Source organism: Protopterus annectens, chromosome 5.part0, assembly GCF_019279795.1.
Source record: "Protopterus annectens isolate FY-2018-M chromosome 5.part0, PAN1.0, whole genome shotgun sequence".
Taxonomy (NCBI): Eukaryota; Metazoa; Chordata; order Ceratodontiformes; family Protopteridae; genus Protopterus; species Protopterus annectens.
Window position 1 is genome coordinate 370105534 of NC_056735.1, and position 15612 is coordinate 370121145.

At 38.5% G+C, this 15612-nt stretch overlaps 1 protein-coding gene across 7 annotated transcripts in view; it reads right to left on the minus strand.

The window, feature by feature from the left end:
- Nucleotides 1-15612, minus strand: part of CASK (calcium/calmodulin dependent serine protein kinase) — a 4132188-nt gene that overhangs the window by 1238786 nt on the left and 2877790 nt on the right. The gene's annotated exons all lie outside the window — the stretch shown is intronic.

The following is a 15612-nucleotide window of genomic DNA, read 5'->3' on the forward strand; positions in this document are numbered from 1 at the left end:
GTACAGAAACAGTTCAAGTCTTATATGAGAAACTGATGTGATAATCCATCAGCTACAGCTCTGACATAAGAACTGCAAGAACACACGGGCAATGTGAGCTAAAGAAGTGGAAAAGGACTCCAGGTGGCATATGGACAAGTGCACCAGGTCAGCATGAGCAGTTAAACATTTAACTTAGCTATGAAGAATTTGATGCAGAGACAGTTCTGAATGCCAGCAGGAAGGTCACTCCATGGGACTGGGATGCTAAAGTATCTAGCCATCTACATTTATTCCTGTTGTGGGTACAAAATAAAAGGTAAGATAATGCCTTAAGCATTCCACCCTACCAGAATCAAGAAAAAACATCCAGCAAAGACTAAAATGATGTAGTCCATTGGGGGCTCAGGTGTCTTCTAATCAATTTTCAAATGGTTATATGCTAGCACTGGAAGATATAATGAAGCTGCAGACACCAGCTTAGGATGTTTTAAAGAGTTACAGAAACTGGCTGTGTTATAGCTCCACAAGTCCAAGTTACTTTGTTACATCAATGGGGAAAGCTAAGGATGTTGGTTGACAGTCACAGGTATATACTACTGGAAAAAAATAGTATTTGGGTTTAAATGTACTTTTTACATCTCTACACTAGTGGCTACTATAGATCATTGTGTGTACTGTGTACCTAGTCAGCCACTGTAGCTAGAGAGCATGTGCATACAAGTTACTCAGCATGTGCAAGACCAGTGCCATTTTGTACAGCCAGTCAGAGTGAGTGCAGGCATAAATGCAGATGCACATGTGAGTGCATTTGAAGTAACGAGTCAGTTAGTTAACTTACGTATATATTCCTGTTACAGCTCCTGATGTGTTTATGTACAATAAACAACTTGAATCCATCATAGTGCCTCAGTGTCTCATTTGATACAAGACACATGCGACACGGTGCCAGAATGGGATCCAAAGCTGAAGCAACTTGCAAACGAGGCACGCAGTTAGAATTGGGGAAATATACAGGAGCCAACTTGCAAACAGGTCAGTGGATATTCAAAGGTACTTAAACTTGCTTAAATGATATTTCAATCAGTGAATAAGTGGAAAAGCATTCAAAACATGTAAAATAATTACAGAGATAAATAACACTTCTGAAACAAACATATACTGATAAAGGTGTTCGAAATAATTTCTGAAGTGTTTAAAATGTAGGAAAAGGCTAAAAAGACCTAATTTTTCACAATGTACTACTTTTTTTGCATTAACTAAAACTTTTCGAAGTATCCAAAGTTTCTGGAATGTTCACAGTGTTTGCAGTGCTGACATAAAGCCTTTTCAGTGAGATTGTTGTGCATTTGGATATAATTACAAGTACCTTGTCTATGTTTAAATTTAAACTAATTTTGTTGTTACAGTAGAGGGATTTCGCAGACCTGGACCACTGGTGTTTGACAATAATATTGCTAAGAACTAGTGAGTGTTTGAGCAAGAATCTAACATTTTCATATAGACTGCATTTTCTGATAAAGATGCACATACAAAGGCAGTCATACGCACACAGCTGGCGTGGAAGCCATAAAGAGGGAATGTTCATTTGTGTATGCACCTGCCATGTATGCAGGGGAGGGGGAGAACCACCATACTGTGATACAGGCTGAAATGCGGGAAGAGCCTGAGTGCTTAAAATATAAATTTAGAGAAATGTGTAACCCTCAAACAAATATTACAATGGAAAGGCACATGTTTTTCACCAGAAATCAAAAGCCTGGTGAAATTAGAGCAACATATATTACTGAATTAAGAAATAAAGCAAAAACGTGCAGATTTGGTGATCTGAGAGATGAGATGATAAAAGATAGGCTTGTGTGTGATGTTGCACTGAGAAAGATTTTGCTTTCAGACAGTGGTTTAATGTTGTGCAAAGCCATCGAGATTCATCAAATATATGAGCTTGCAGAAAAGTATACGGATATGGTTATGAAAGAGAAAAGCATGTATGCAGTATCTGCCAGTGTGAATGTTGATAGTGTACACCATAAAGCTAAGATGAAAAAGAAATATAAACCAAATGGGGCCACAATACCCAACCTCAATGTTAACTATCGTAACTGTGGAGGCAGTCATGAACCTAAATGAGAGAAGTGCTTAGCCTCTGGTCAGCAGTGCCACAAATGCAAAAAGTGGAATCATTTCAAAAGGCTTAGCAAGTCTAAAGTGGCACATACTTTTATTAAAGAGCAGCATCCAAAGAAGCAAGTATATCAGATAGAGAGCTGTGAGCAAACTTTCTATGTTGATGGTGTGTCTCTGATCAATTAAACAGTTAACACAGTAGATTATTATTTGCACTGTACAGATTTAATGGGAAACCTGTAGAGCTTAAAGTAGACACTGGATCCAAGTGCAATGTTATATCAGCACAAATGTTTGCTAAAGTAAAAGCTGGAGAGAAACTTGAATCAGCAAAGTGTGCAAAACTAGTTACTTATGGTGGTGAAGAGTTTCAAACTGATGGCACAGTAGTTCTCTTATGCCATTCTGCTGTCAACAGCTATGACTTACAATTTTACGTAGTCTAAAGACACATGCATTCACTGTTAGGCCTCAAAGACAGTTTGAGTGGGAATGATTTCATTTAAGAAAGAGGTCCACCATATACGTCTGAACAACCACGATAATTTTACACAGAATATTTTTAGTGAATATGCTGACATTTTCAAAGACGAGCTTGGCAAACTTCCAGTCACATATTCCATGAAGTTAAACCATGAAGTAAACCCAGTTGTCAGACCAGCAAGGAAGGTTCCAGTAGCAATGAAGAGCAAAGTAAAAGCAGAATTTGGCAAAATGGTGAATTCAGGTGTCCTTACTCCAGTGAAAGAACCAACTTAATGGGGATCCTTTATGGTCATAGCTCATAAGAAAAGCTCAGATGATATTCAAATATGTATTAAACCAAGAGATTTTAAACAAAGCACTTAAACATCCTCATCATCTGATGCACACAGCAGAAGTAGCAGCTGCTCTCATGCCAAATGCCACTTTTTTCCATCTTAGATGCAAAAAGTTCCTTTTGGCAAATTTCGCTGGATCACAAATCTTCATTGTTAACCACATTCAGTACACCATTTGGTATGAGAATGCCATTTGGGCTAAATTCTGCCAGTGAAGTATTTCAACGTGTGATGCAGCAATTTTTTTCTGGTTATGCATGTGCTATCATAGTAGATGACATTACTGTAGTGGTAAAAGTGAAGCAGAACATGACAGAATCCTCAAGAAAGTTCTAGACAACGCATGTGAAGCAAATCTTAAACTGAAGCCTCAGAAATGCAAATTCAGACTGAAAGAAGTTACTTATGTGGTTCATTTGTTTACCATTTCTGGCTTACTACCACATCTGTCTAAGCAACCAGCAATTCTTGAGATGCCAGTTCCAGAGAATGTCACATCTTTACAATGTTTTATTGGTATGGTCAACTATTTAGGAAAATTCATTCCAGACCTGAATGAGCTTTCAGCACCGTTACATGAGTTGACATGCAAAAATGTAAAATGGTCCTGGTTGAACCACCACCGAAGAGCATTTGATGTTCTGAAGAAAAAAAATGCCAATCCACCCACATTGAGATACTATGATGTTCACAACTCTGTAACTCTTTCGTGTGATGCTTCAAAGTATAGTCTTGGTGCAACATGTCTTCAAGAAGGCATACCAGTAGTCTATACATCCAGAACTTTAATCCAAACTGAAATGCAGTATGCAAAATTGAATAAGAGCTTCTGGCAGTAGCGTTCGCATGTTTGAAGTTCAATGATTATATTTATGGCAAACCTACCCAAATAGAGACTGATCACCAACCTCGAGTGACAGTTCTGAAAATGGCAATACATACAGCCCCTGCAAAATTGCAACGCATGATGTTAAAATTGTAAAAGTACAATTTCAATACTGAACCAAAGGCAAACTTCTACACCTTGATGATTCTTTGTCAAGAACACCCAGACAAACAGAACAGCAAGACAATGAGAAAGCACACTTAGAAGTTATGAAAGTCAGAAATTTTTCCTTGTCACATCTTGATGAACTCAGAAATCATACAGTTTCAGATCCAATTCTCCAGAAGTTGAGAAATGTTATCAGTCAAAGATGGCCAGCACAACAAACAGTTTACCACCTGACATATAGAAGTATTTTCATTATAGAGACGAGCTTCTGATGGAAGATGGAATCATCATGAAAGGTATTAAAGTGGTAATTCCTTCAGCATTACAACAGGAATATATCAAGATTTTGCATTTTGGTCACCCAGGTACTGATTCAACCAAAATAAGGGCAAGAGGCATAGTATTTTGGCCTTCTGTGTCAAAAGATATAGAGAAGGAAACTCTAAGCATGTTCCATTTGTAACACTACTAAATCTCACCACCAAAAATAACCGCTTCAGCTAAACCAGATTCCAGAATTATCACGGTGGATTGTTGCTACTGATATTTTCAAATGGAATGATCAGCATTACTTAGTGTTAGTAGACTCTTATTCAAAGTGGTTTGAAATTGATCATCTACTTAACTTAACGCCCAGCACTGTCATTACAAAGCTGAAGAGTCATTTTTCTGTCCATGATAGTCCGGACAAAATGGTATCTGACAATGGTGCACAGTTTACAAGTCAGCATTTTAATACATCTGCTGAGTCTTGGGACTTTGTCCATGTTACTAGTAGTCCTCAGTTTCCACAGTCTAATGGATTAGTTGAGCATGCAGTTCAAAGTGCAAAGTACTTGTTGGATAAATCCGAGAGAGATGGTACTGATGTTTTTCTTAATCTCAGAAACATTCCTCGAGATAATTTGCTTGGTTCACCTGCTCAGAGATTGATGTGCAGACAGACTAGAATAACTCTTCCGATCAGTACATAATTACTGGTACCAAATTCAAACAACAGAGTGGTCAAGACTCAACTTTTGAGAAAATGCCAGTCACCAAAGTTATATTACAATAAATCCAACAAACCTCTCAGACCATTAAGACAAGGAGAAATTGTGAGAATGCAAACATCTAAAGGATATGGCCAAGAGGGACTCATCAAGAATATTTGTGAAGAACTGAGATCCTACATCATACAATCTGAAGGAATGGATTTCAGAAGGAATGGAAGACACATACTACCAGTGTCCGAACCAGTGATGCAGCTGATTGCCTGTGCCAGAGACTATTTCTCAGAGAGACTCTACACTTGTTAGAATTCCAGAGGACAGTGTACTTTCTTCAAGTAACCCTGATGTAATCCCTGAAGTTCCAATCGTAAAAGAATCCCCAAGGACTGTCTCTGTTGCTAAACCCAGTCAAAGTTTTAATGTGATCAGATCAGGCAGAATTTCCAGACGAATGAATCAAAGGAGGTGGCTGTAGATCGTTGTGTGTATTGAACCTAGTCAGCCACTGTAGCAAGACAGCACGTGCATACAAGTTACTGAGCACGTGCAAAATCAGTGCCATTTTGTATAGTCATTCAGGGTGAGTGAAGGCATGAATGGAGATGCACATGCGAGTGCATCTGAAGTAATGAGTCAATTAGCTTAAGTATATGTTCCAGTTACAGCTCCTGATGTGTTTTATGTACAATAAACAACTTGAACCCATTACAGTGTCTCATTTGATACAAGAGACATGCGACAGCTACAAGGTAGAAGAATATGCTGGACAGAACAATGGCGTAGATCAGAGCATGCGTATGTACTCTTAAGAAGCATTTCCAGATGTAGCACTTGCATATAAATACTGAGCACGTGCAGGCAGCAGTGCCATTTTGAGAGAACAGCCAGTGTGTTAACATGTTTGAGTGTGGTAGTCAGTCTGTTTATAAAAATTTATTTAAGTTTAAGTTACTGACGTGTTTGTGTTTAATAAAGCTGCTTGAACAGAACCCATGAATGTTTGCTTGTTTTATCCTGACCAGACGAGCGACATGGTGTCAGAACTGAGATTAGAAGAACAACTTCTATGAGCCATGAGGTGCAGAGTTGAAGGTGAAGGCAAACTAAGCAGGCTGAGTGAAATGGAGCTCAGACAAACAAAAAAGGGCCATAAACAAGCTAAAGGTAAAGAAAACTGCACAGATGATTTATTTGGCAAAGAAAATGAAACAGCTCATTTATAAGGTACAAAATGCATTATTAAGCAAACAAAAGGCACAAACCACATAATTAATTAAACGAAATGTTCGAAACCACTATATTTGATAAAACTAGCTAAACTATTCATATGGGGCTCAGAATTATCTTTGGTTTGCATAATGAGCGCATTTAAAGTAAAAAGGGCACAAGAAAAGTATAGTGAGAATGATAAGAGATTAAAAGGGCATAACAAGTACAATAAAAGGGCAAAATAAGCTTAAAGAGCACAGCGACTGCATTTAGTAAAAGACTGTTTGGGCAAAAACTACTATTTCACATTGACCGAAGCCATTCAAAGCATAACTAGAGTTGTTCGGAGTATCTCGGAGTGTGCAAAGTGTTTGCAGAGCTTGTGCTTTACTACGGTATTTCAAAGAGTTTGCTGTGTGCAAAGTACAATTATATTGCAAAGTGCAGTCAAAGTACATTTCGAAACGTTTCTTGTGCTGTGTGCATTTATTACAGAAAGCCACCATTTCAGAGTGTTTCTTATACTGTGCAGAGTTATTTCGCAAAGTACAGCCATTTTGAAAGGTTCTTGTGCTGTGTACAGTTTATTTGTAAAGTGCATTTATCTCAAAGTGTTTCTTACTCAGCTTTTTCTGCTGTGTGCAGTTTATTCGCAAAGTACAGTCATTTCAAAAGTATTTCTTACACTGATAAGGAGTGGTTTCATAAAGTACGGTGATTTCAGAGTGTTCTTGTTCTACGGAGACTTATTTGGCAAAGTGCAGTTATTTCAAAGACTTTGTTGTGCTACTGGACATAATTACAAGCACTGGCATAAAGTTCTGGAACATATTTGTGTGTGTATGTTCGTACATAATTTCAAGCACCTTCACTACTGTGTGTTGATATGGCAGAGGCATTTCGCAGATGAAGTCCACTTGTGTTTGATCATAACATAACAGAAAATTGGAGAGTATTTGAGCAGGAATATGATATTTTTATACAAGTAATTTTTTCTGACAAAGATGCACGTACAAGGGCATTCATTTTGCCTAACTTAGCTGTGTCAGAAGCTATTGAAATAGAGCATTAATTTGTGTATGCACCAGAAGTACATGCAGGAGAGGGTCAAACTGTCAAAATGTGGTACCAACTGAATCAAGGGAATACCCTGAGTGCTTAAAACATAAATTTAGAGAAATGTGCAACTCTCAGACAAATGTTACATTAGACAAGCACTTATTTTACACAGGAGACAAAAAGCCAGGTGAAACTTTTTCAGTGTATATCACTGACTTGAGAAACAAAGCTAAACTGTGCAGATTTGGTGACTTGAAGGATGAGTTAATAAAGTATAGGCTTGTGCATGGTGTTAATAGTGCTGCAGCGAGATAGATCTTGCTTCATGACAGTGATTTAACATTAAGCAAAGCCACAGAGATTTGTCAAATCCATGAGCTCACAGAAAGACACACAGGTATGCTTACAAGTGTTAAAAGCATGGTTTTAACAGCCTCTAGAGCAAACGTAGACACCATGCAACATGTGGCAAGCAGAAATAGACCTAAGCACAAGACAGCAGCAACCCCTGTGGGTGTGGCAGGGAGAACCCACAGCTTTCTAACAAGTTCCAACACTAGCTTAGTAAAAAGGGCATGCTTAATACAGTATAAGAGTAAGTCAGCAAAACCCAAGTCAAGTCTTACTGTTAACTGTTGTAATTGTGGAGCCAACCATGAGTCTAACAGAGAGAAGTGCTTAGCATTTGGTCAACGATGCTACAAGTGTAAAAAGTGGAACCATATTTAAAAGTTTTGTAAATCAAACAAGCATCATTCAGTTATTAAGAAAGGTCACTTGAAAAAGCAAGTTGATCATATAGAGAGCTGCAACCCTACCTTCTATATAGATGGTGTATCAGTGGTCGGTGAAAAGGTTAATGCAGTAGATTTGTTGGCAAAGAATGAAGTATTTTGTACTGTCCTGATCAATGGTAAACCCACAGAGCTCAAAGTAGACACTGGTTCAAAGTGTAATGTAATGTCAGCAGAAACATTTGCTAAAGTGAGGGCTGGTAAGCAACTTAATTTGGGCAATTGTGTGAAGCTTGTTCTTATGGAGGTGAAGAGATTCAAACTGAAGGCTCAGTAATGCTTTTATGCTATTCGGCTAGGAACAGTTACAGCTTGCAGTTTTTATGTAGTCCAAAGACCTGTGCAGTCATTATTAGGTCTCAGAGACAGATTGAGAATGAAACCGCTATCTTTTACCGAAGTAGTACATCATGTAAGCACGTCCCAGTTCCAGCTTTACTGATGCTATTTTCTCAGAGTATGCTGATGTGTTCGACAAAAAGCTAGGCAAACTTCCAGCTGTGTACTCCATAAAAGTAGACTCAGAGATCAGTCCAGTGGTCAGACCAGCAAGAAGACTTCCAATAGTTATGCAGGACAAAGTCAAGGGCCAGTTAAAACAGTGCAGCAAGGTGTGATTTGTCCAGTTACAGAACCAACCGAGTGGGTATCTTCCATGGTAGCTGCTCATAAGAAAAATTCAGATGAAATCAGAATATGCATTGACCCAAGAGACGTGAACAAGGCATTAAAAAGACCTCATCATTCTATGCATACAGTCGAGGAGACTGCCACCATAATGCCAAATGCCACTGTTTTTTCTGTCTTAGATGCAAAGAGTTCATTTTGGCAAGTACTGCTTGATCGCAAATCTTCACTACTGACTACATTCAGTACCCCATTTGGTAGATACAGGTTCCTCAGGATGCCTTTTGGAATAAATTCTGCCAGTGAAGTCTTTCAGCGTGCAATGGAGCAATTTTTTTCAGACTACCTGTGTGCAATAAAAGTTGATGATTTATTAGCTGGAGGTAATGGTGAAGCAGAGCATGACAGAAACCTCAGGAAAGTTCTGGACAGAGTTTATGAAGTGAATTTAAAGCTCAATTATCTGAAGTGCAAATTCAGACTACCAGAAGTTACTTATGTAGGTCATTTATTTACCAGTACAGGCTTATGACCAGATCCTTCCAAGCAAACAGTCATTCTTGAGATTCCAGCTCCAGACAATGTCCAAGCCTTACTGCGTTTTCTTGGTATGGTTAACTATTTGGGCAAATTTATCCTTGACTTTAGTGAGTTATCATCACCTTTAAGAGAGCTGACGTGTAAAAATGTTGCATGGTCATGGTTAGAACACCAGAGAGCATTTGATAACTTGCCTACATTAAAATACTATGATATCCACAAACCAGTAGTTCTTTCCAGTGATGCTTCTAAGTTTGGTCTTGGTGCAGTTACTCTCTAAGATGGCAGATATGTTGCCTACGAATCTAGAACTCTTACCCAAACTGAGATGCAGTATGCTCAAACTGAGAAGGAACTTTTTGGCAATTGTGTTTGCATGTTTGAAGTTCCATGATTATACGTACAATCGAGCAATCCAGATAGAAACTGACCATTAACCTCTAGTCACTATTTTACAGAAGCCTATGCATTCTGCTCCAGCAAGACTACAAAGAATGATACTCAAATTGCAAAAGTACATTTTCAAAATGGTCTGTACAAAGGGTAAACTTCTTTATCTGGCTGATACCCTATCCAGATCGCCCAGAAATATTACAAAAAAATTGATGCAGAGAACTTTGACTTTGATATCATGGAAGTACATGATTTTCAATCATGAGACTTGATAAGCTGAGAGGTCATACAAAGAATGATCCTATTTTGCAAAAGCTCAACCACTTCGTCAATGTAGGATGGCCATCAAAGCAATCCAGTGTATCGCCAGAAGTACATTACTTTCCATACAGAGATGAGATGCTGTTGGAAGATGGTATCATTTTCAAAGGTCCAAAAGTTGTTCCTACTTCCTTACAATGTGAATGCAGTCAGATTTTACATCGTGGCCACCCAGGTTCTGATTCTACCAAAAGAAGGGCAAGAGGACTAGCATTTTGGCCTTCTCTAGAAAAAGACACTGATAAAGTGCTTTCTTCGTGATCAGTGTGCAACAGTACTAAGCCACATTTGCAAAAAGAGCTACTTCAGCTAAGCTAAACTCCTGAACTACCTTGGTCAACAGTAGCAAATGACATATTTTAGTGGAACAGTCAACATTACTTAGTGCTGGCAGACTATTATGTGAACTGGTTTGAGATCGATTTACTACCTAATATAACATCCAGTGCTGTTATTACTAAGATGAAATGTAATTTCTCAGTCCATGGTAGTCCACACAAACTTATTTCTGACAATGGTTTTCAGTTTACCAGTCAACTGTTCAGAGATTTGCTAAAAAGTGGGACTTTATCAATGTTACAAGCAGTCCTGAAAATCCTCAGTCAAATAGCCTTGTTGAATGTGCAGTACAGAGTGCAAAGTAATTACTGGAGACGTCAAAGTGTGACAATATGGATATCTTCTTGAATTTACTCAGTCTCAGAAATATACCCCGTGACAATCAACTAGGCTCACCTGCTCAGAGACTTCTATCTAGGCAAACCAGAACAACCTTGTCTATAAGTTCTAGTTTGCTGGTGCCTAATGCTAAAAACAACAGAGCAATCAAAGCCCACCTTTTTAATATGCGTTCTTCTCAGAAGTCCAGCTATGATAAAACAAGATTTCTTAGCTGTTAAAAGAAGAAGAGATAGTGAGGATGCAAACGGAGAAAGGCTTTGACAGAATTGGTCAAGTGAGAGGTATATGTACCAAGCCGAGATCCTACTTAGTGGAATATGAGGGTACAGAGTACAGGAGAAACTGCAGACATCTTGCATCAGAAATGATAACACAGCATCGTACCTGTGACACAGACTCTAGATCTCAGAGCAACCCTGACAATGTTCGTACCAAAAAACATGTTGGAGTATCCATTCCCATTCCTGATGATGTTCCCAAAGTTGAAGATAATTCCTGTTGAGAGATCCAGTTCTGAAATTTATGTTACATATTCAGGTTGTATTCCAAGACCTAGTGTAAAATAGACAGCGACTTGGATATAACTGTTTTGTATGTGTCTAATTCTGTATGACTGTATGTCAAATAATTACTTCTGTATAACTGCATGTCAAAAGATAATTTCTGTAAATTGCATGTCATTGAGTACTGTCATTTCATATACGGACTATTTCTCAAAGAGGGAGGATGTAGATCAGAGCGTGTGTATGTACCTTTAAGATTTCCAGATGTAGCACATGCATATAAATACTGAGCACATGCAGGCAGCAGGGCCATTTTGAGAGAACATCCAGAGTGTTAACATGTATAAGTGTAGTAGTCAGTCTGTTTATAAGTTTAAGTTTAAATTACACAGCCTCATTCCTGATGTGTTTGTATTATTAAAAGCTGCTTGAACAGAGCCCACAAATTTTCTTGTTAAAATTTTACTGTTGCTCTTTGCAAACCAAATGTAAATATGTAAATATTTTTTTATTGCAATTGTCTACTGTTTTAATCACTTTTTTGAATCCTGTCTAGAAATTTCTAGTTTAATAGAAACTACTTCCTACTTATTGTATTATGTTTATTTCTGTAATGTGTTGTATTAATGTAACTGGAGCTTTTCTCCCCGGGCCTCCGCTGTAAACAGACCTTGTCCAGTCGGACCTTCCCGGTAAACAAAATAAAAATAAATAATAAATAAATCTGTTTTATCCTGCCCACACAAGCAACAAATGGCAAAGTGTGTTAGATCAGTGGAGTGACTGTGATCATGGCAATGTGTTGAAATGAAAGTTACACTGATGATCCTCCCATTAGAACTGCACATTGCCACATGTATCGTGTTGTTTGCAGGTGGCAGAAATTTGAGAATAGCAGAAAACATGTGACCAGTTTGTGTGGCCCGTGAAAGGAATCTACATTAATAGCAAGTATTTCTGAACTAGAATGAGATTACAGGGCTGTGGCATGCCTGACTTTAAACAAAATACGTTTATGGTGGGCAAAGCATGGAATTTAAGCATATGCTTATTCTACAGGTTAATCACTATGTCAGTGGGGTTGACTAGAAGGGAGGGAATGATAGCTACTAGATGTGTGGACAGCAGAGTACTGATTTGTTGGATACATGGTGGGAGGGTAGCGAGATGAATAACATGTGGAGATCACTACAGGGGATATGATTTGAACTGTAAGGAGGGTGTCAAGTGGACTAGAGATTTGTGTTTGTTACAGGTGTTAGAGAAAAATGCTATGGATTAAGGAAAGCCATCATAAGTCTTAATTTATGACATGAAGAGTTAAAAAAGATAGCAAGCTACTTGAAAAAAATGGATGATGAGGGTGCAATAAAGACAGCCGATAATTGCTGGGATCTGTAAAGATTAGAAGGGATCTGCAGAGAGTTAAGGAAGAGGGTGTAGGGATGGTAAATGTATTTGATAAAAGTGGCTCTGAGTGCAAGGGTATCAGTACTTGGGGGGGGGGGGGCACTGGACTGTTGTAAAGGGAGAATCTTGGGTTGGGGCTGAGATGAGGCAATTTTGCAAGACCCAGAAGGGTGGAACTGTGTGCTGAACAAAAATTACCACATGCTTGTAAGTATTACTGTCTGTGGTAAGTCCACTTCCTAAAAGTTGGGTGTGTTTGGCCTACAACCACAGGATAAAATGGTGACCCCTACAACCTAAAGATATAGATTAGCATTACTCTTTGGATAGAGTTTATTTACATAGCAACAGTGTGGGCAGTGGAGGTTGGTAACTGTTGGGCTTAGGTCTAAAGCAACTAACTTTAGGGAGAAGGAGTTTGCCACATACAGGTGTCAGCTGCATGAATAATAAGGGTGTCACCCAGAATGACGCTCTTAACGTTGAGTACCTTTATTACCTGATGTTAAACAGATGCTACTGTATGAAAAGTTTTGACTGCATGTACAGTCTGCAGGGCACTGTTGCTTGCTGTCATCATGTAAGACTTTGCATATATCAAAAATCTTAACATTTAGAACAAAATCAGTGCAATCTATAGATTGAAGAAAGTAATATGTCAAAAGAAAAGTGCACAAGAAATGTTACTTTTCAATCTTTTGAAACCGGTAACTGGCAATAAAAAAATGACACACAGATCTCTCTGTTCTCCTCTCCAAAGGTAACCTTTGAAAGGATGGACAATGAACTGACAGCTACTTACATTAATACAAGTAGTAGTTTTCCCCACTGCTGGTCAGTTAACATATAATGTGCAGGACATACAGAAGACTGAAAATCAGCAACCAGCACCAACTTCCTTTCACTTTCATGGCCAGCCAATAGCATGGTACATGAACGATGTCTCACATTTGTTAACTACTTTCCAAATATATCCTCAGTAGGTATGTGGATCCCTCAGGTGAAAGAAGTGCTTTGCCAAATGTAGAATCATTCTGTGTGTAAGGTTTATGGAGAGAGAGAGAAAAAGGGAAGGTGTGCCATTTCAAAGCCAAATGGCTTCCACTGGGAGCCAGAGTTAAGTTTCTACGAAATTATCTTTCTTACAATGTCATGAACGAAAGATACTGTCCATCCCTAAAAAGTATATGATAAACCCTTAAAAAAGGTATAAGCATTTGATAAAAAACTGATAAATCCGATAAAAAGTGCCAGGGCACGCTGTTGAGTGATCAAAAAAGTTTATTCCACAATGAATAAAATCCACGCTACTTGCTTCACTCTGGAAACAGTAGAATCAGCAAAATGTAATAAACGCTCTTACATCCACACTAAAAAATGCGTTTTCGTCACTAAGACTTCATCAGACAATCTAGTTACCTTTGTGTCAAAGGTAACTAGATTGTCTGATGAAGTCTTAGTGACGAAAACGCATTTTTTAGTGTGGATGTAAGAGCGTTTATTACATTTTGCTGATTCTACTGTTTCCAGAGTGAAGCAAGTAGCGTGGATTTTATTCATTGTGGAATAAACTTTTTTGATCACTCAACAGCGTGCCCTGGCACTTTTTATCGGATTTATATGATAAACCCTTATCATTTCAGAAGTCAAATGGCTTAATAGAAACACTCTTGCACTCTGGCTACCACTGAAAAAGCACTGTATAAGTTGGCACTTGCATCTTTGTATTCTCTCCTTGAAAATGTCCAAAATGCAAAGGACGGTATATCATTCTGCTCACAGCTAGAAAGTTACTTAATGGAAGATTATAAATGTACATGTTTCAGTTACTCATGCTACACACTTCCCACACTTTCTTCTGCTATTTTCCTCTCTGTGAAATGAAATATATCTAGCCAGCTCATCTCTGGTTGTGCTGGAACATGTAACAAGTTTATGGATGGCAGGGTGATCCCCCACAAAAGCGCTGTTTTAACTGCATTCATCTTTGACTTCTGTTTTGATAAGATTAATTAAGCTGACCGTTACTAAATTCTTTCATATGACATGATTATTCACTTCCAATAGTTCTTGCTTCTGATCACTGTAATACAATATGGATGACTTTATGCACTTATCCAGCATCCCAGAACACTGTTTAATTGTATTAAAGTTTATGTAAGGAATCCTCCTTTACAATTCCTGCAAAAGACCTGAATCCATGGAAAATGGTTATACTCATTATTTCAGGGGGACAGACATGGAGACAGCTGGGCTGAGTATGAAAAAGAACTCACAACCTCTTCCTATAACAGGATTAGATTTTACAGTGAAGATGTTAATTAAAACCAGTAGCCCGAGATTCTGCAGAAAAATTTTAGCCACTTCATCTCTTCCTCCATGTGGCTCAGACATCCTTGCACCTCTCTACTAACTTCCATTCTATAACTATTTCTGGTGTTTTCTTCAAGGCCACACAAGTACTTTCTGTGAAACAAACAAGCCATAAACCCATTCACTCCTCTCTTAGTGACTCCTATCCTCTCACTTGCCCTCAAACACAATGTCTAGATGTTTAGTGCAGAAGCTCAAATCTGTAACCCTCATCTGATTTTCTCACTTTCACTTTATGTACTGCATGACACTGAGCAAGTCACTTAACCAGAGCCTAGGGCACCCCCTGACAAGAAGCATTTGTGCATTTACCTAATTACTTAATACAATAAATGTGCCCAATAACAGTCAGCACTGAAGTGTTTGTTTTTGGGTCTGATAATACCTCTGGTGAGTCAGGTGCAGGAAACATGAACTGGAGAGATGACAGTGAATGGCATATCTCAGCTCAGCATTCCAGGGGAATGGAAACACGTGAACTCTGCTCAGGGAGCACCACACAGTATAGGCTGGCAAAATGAGAACCCATGACAGGAATACTTTGTCCACACAGTATTACTGTAAGCAGTATAGGTGCACATGCCTGCAACATGCAAAGACCAGCAGGGTATTAAAATCTCAGCTGACAATTTCTTTCAGCATGCTGTTGGAAAAGTGACTATATGCTAACAAGGGATGTGGGATGGAGAAAGTAAGAAAAAGGGATCTGGGATAGAGAAAGTAAGAGACAGACACTGACAAACTAAGATATGTGGGCTGCTGACGGACAGAGACTGACAAACTAAGATA